Genomic DNA, 4,605 nt, shown 5'->3' with positions numbered 1-4,605 from the left:
AAAAAAAATTGGCTAGTAAATGTTGGAAATATCATAACTACCCTAGGAATTTTATACGTAACACATTTCGAACCACTTTATCTCGCTCTTGAACATACTCCCAATATGAAGTGCATGATGCATTTGTAATTGGTTATGTAAGATGTGACCAAACATGGACTTGATTACATCTTGCTTTCTTGTGATTGATGCCAAAGTAGTATGTAGCTCTTTCAAACTGGTCCTTATTTTGGTACAGTGCAATTAGTAGCATCGATGTTAGCAGTGAGAGTTTTCATTCCTTCATCTCCCTAATCTTAAGCTAACTCTTCTGGTAACCTTTCTCGTTTAATAGATAAGGGTGTTATAACACCCATATTCTTAAAGAACTTATCAGAATCAATGGCAACCACTTTTGCTTGCTTGCACAGTGCAGTAATTGAAGATGGGATAAACAATTATCCAAAAGTATTTTGAGCACATTCATATAGTACATTTGATATAATTTTGCCACGTCAATATGTTTGCTAAAGATAATAGAGTGTGACAACAATATGAGATTCTTCGTCATAGTGGAATAATGGATAGTAGGCATTAAACGAGTACAAAGGAAAGTAAACCATAGTCTTGCAAGCAGATTAAGGTAGACTTGTTTAATAGTATAAGCATCAGTCGCTGATTTAATTCAGCCACATATGGGTAAACAAAGGTCGGCGCTGATTGAATCCATGTCTGCAACACTAAGGTTGTTCAAAAACTAGGTATGCAACACTAAGGTTATTCAAAAATTGGGTAGTGCAATAATGCTTTAGACGTTGTCCATTGACTTTTAATGTGCTTCGATCCACAAAGTTCTTTAACAACACGACTCCATGAAGATATACTTCAATGACTTTGAATATCCTGGACCAACGAGATTTCAGTTTCCCATGAATAATATCAAACGAGAATCAGATAAAAATACAAGCTCCCTACCTAGCATGGAATTGTTGATACAAGATGTTTTTGTCATGTCAATTCTTGCACTTGTCATTATATATTCTCAAATTTTCGTATGCATATTTGTGAAGCTCTTCAATTTCATTAAGGTCGAACATTCTCTTCTCAACAGTATCATTGAGGTCAAAGTTTAGTCTTTTAAGTGCCCACATTGCTTTATATTTTAGTTCCATGAACAAATGAAAAACTTTTCCACACACAAGGGGAAAGGGAGGCATGCCCAATGCGGTTTATTAGGTTTTTTGATATGTCCATAGTGATTCATTAAGGCGTAAAGACCAATCTTTCCTCAGTGGATTCATAACCTTCGATAGAATTTGCTTGATTTGTTGGTTGGAGACTTTGGCTTGACCATTGGATTGAGGATGGTATGTTATAGCAATGTGACGCTTTACTCTATATTGGTGCACGGTCTTATCAACTTGATTGGATGTGAAATTGGATCTTTCATCACTAATAAATGCTCTTAGAGTTCTAAGGCAATCGAAAAAGTTTTTATAAAGAAAATTCAAGACAAATTTAGTATCAGTCAAAGGTAATGCTACAACTTCAACCTATTTGGAAACATAGTCAATAACAACAAAAATTTAAAGATTACCACAACATGATGGCTAGGGTCCCCTAAAATCCAAACCCTTAATCAAATAACTCAATCTGCAAAATAGGTTGCATCGCGATTTTATTGCGGTGAGAAATACTTCTATTTCTTTGATAATTGTCACAATGCTTGACAAATTCATTCTTATCTTTAAACAATGATGGCCAGTAAGAACCAAATTGGAGAACCTTTGCTGTTGTGTGCATGCCTACAAAATATCTACCGTGAGGCGCATCATAGCAATGATGTATAATACTTTGTTGCTCGCATTTAGAGACACATCATCACAAAATTTAGTCATTGAATTTCTTGAAAAGATTTGGCTCTTCTCAATGACATGCTTGAATATATCTATAAAGAATTTTTTTCTTCCTTGTGGATTAAGATATGTTGGAAGCAATCCATCCATGAGATAATTCAAAAAAATCAACATACCAAGGCAATGTTTTAATAATAATAAGACTTCTATCTTGGAAATGATTGGGAATGACATGTATTTTCCCATCTTCACTCCCTAATTCCAAACGAGACAAATGATCAACCACTTGATTCTCGGAGCCCTTCTTATCTCTTAGTTCAATGTCAAACTCCTGCATCAACTTTCTCATAGCATTAGCCTCATCTTGGTGTCTTTCTTTGAAAACAAATCCTTCAATTTTCTGATCAGTACAGCCAATCACATTTGTTCCAATAAGGTAAGATCTAAAATTTTCAAAGGCAAATACAACAACAAGTAATTCCTTATCGATTGTTGTGTAGTTGAGTTGAGCTTCATTTAAGGTTCTGCTAGCATAATGTATATCATAGAAAGATTTGTTTCTCTGTTGCCCCAGCACTGTAGCAAGTGTTTGATCACTAGCATCACACATCAGTTTAAATGGAAAATTCTAATCCGATGGCACAACAATATGAGCATTTACTAATTTAAGCTTGATTGTTACAAAGGACTGAATAAGTTCATTATCAACAACAAATTTCCTATTTTACTTCAACAATGAGCATAGTGGTATAGAAATCTTGGAAAATACCTTGATGAATCGGCGATAAAGTCTAACATGCCCTAAGAAACTCCTAACTCCTTTCACATTGGTGAGAGGTGACAACTTGTCAATAACTTCACTTTAGCTTTATCTACCTCAATGCCACGATGCGAAATACGACACCCTAACATTATGCCTTCGGTCACCATAAAGTTGCATTTCTCCCAATTTAACACAAAATTTGTCTCTTCACATCTCTTCAAGGCAGTGGCTAATTTGTTAAGACATTGTTCAAAGCTTTGGCCAAAAATAGATAAATCATCCATGGATACCTCAAGAAAGTCTTCAACCATGTTAGAAAATGTATCCATCATGCAATGTTGAAATGTTGTTGGAGCATTACATAGACCAAAAGGTATTATTCGAAAGGAAAATGTGCCATAAGGACAAGTGAAAGTAGTCATCCCTTTCTCTTCCGGTACAATTTCTATTTGGTTATAATCACTGTATCCATCGAGAAAATAATGAAAACCTTTGCCAACAAGCCTATCCATTATAGTCCATGCATATACACCATCCAATATTATACGTGTAGGAACTAATTCATTTTTTTCATTGGCTACAACAGTGATGTCGTCTTTCTTTGGCACGCATTAGACAAGACTGTCCAAATTTATTTACAAAATAGGTTTGATGATACTAGCATCGAGGCATTTGATGATTTCTTTCGAACAACCTCTTTCAAAATAGGATTCAGCACTCTCTGTTGCTCAGTTAAACTATTTTTGGGATCTTTTAGAAATATTTTATGCATACAAAAAGTTGGACTAATACCTTTTATGTTAGGTATGCTCTAGGTAATTGCTCGTTGATGTTTTCTTAAAACATTAAGAAATTGTTCCTCTTGTAATGCTCTCAGATTTTCTATAAAAATAACAGGTAAAGTTGAATCTTCTCCAAAAAAAATGTGTAATTCAAATGATCAGGAAGAGGCTTTAGCTCAATAGTGGGTAGCATTTAATAGAGGGTCGAGGAACCTGAATAGGTTGGGATGGCATCTTTTATTATTCAAAATATTGCATGCAATTTCCCTCAACCTCCTCATTCTCCTCTTGCTCGTTTATTATCATATTATTACCCGTAATAATATCAATGTTTTGGCAATCATCCCATTTTTCTAGCACAAAGTCAATAATAATATCAACATAGTAGCATACAAAATTGTTATTCTCATATGAAACATTATTCAAAAATTGAAAGTAATATGTTCATCATTTAAGTACATAGTCAATTCTCCCTTCTCAGCATAATGAAAGCTCAACCGGTAGCAAGGATGGGTATCCAAGTATCACTGAGACATCCTTGTAGGAATCACAATCTAATATGATAAACTCGGTGGGAAAAAAGAACATGTCCACTCAAACTAGCATGTTTTCCACAATACCACTAGGATATAAGGTAGAACGATCAACAAGTTGGAGAGTCATAGTGGTGGGCCTTACTTCTACACTTCCTGAAAATTGACAATGGTGTGACATTAATGCTAGCACCTAAATTACATAATGCTTTACCTATAAATTAATCACTAATAATGCAAGGAATAGTGAAACTCCTTGGATCCTTAGGTTTTGGTAGCAAGTGACTTGTAGCCATAGCACTACATCCCTCAGTAAGTGCAGCAATTTCAAACTCTCCAAACCTTCTCTTCTTGGAAATAATTTTCTTCATAAACTTGATGTAATTAGGATTTTGTTCCAACACATAAATCAATAGAATGTTGATTGTATATTTCCTTAGGACATCAATGAATGCTTTGTATTGTTGATCATCTTTGGTATTCTTGAATCATTGAGGAAATGGTGGTGGATTCCTGGGATTTGGTTTTCTTAGAATCGGTGGTGGCATTACAGGCGGTGTTGTCGAAATTGTGGCTGGGAAAATTCCATAATTACTACACTGTTATGCATATTTTGTCGTAACATCCATAGTGGGTGTCTCAGTTTCCAATTCCTTATATTTCTCTTGTTTTCCATTCATCTCATCATTCTT

This window comes from Hibiscus syriacus, unplaced genomic scaffold, assembly GCF_006381635.1.
Source record: "Hibiscus syriacus cultivar Baekdansim isolate YM2019G1 unplaced genomic scaffold, ASM638163v2 tig00113725_pilon, whole genome shotgun sequence".
Classification (NCBI taxonomy): domain Eukaryota; kingdom Viridiplantae; phylum Streptophyta; class Magnoliopsida; order Malvales; family Malvaceae; genus Hibiscus; species Hibiscus syriacus.
The sequence above is the reverse complement of the archived record's forward strand: the minus strand, read 5'-3'. Positions refer to the sequence as shown.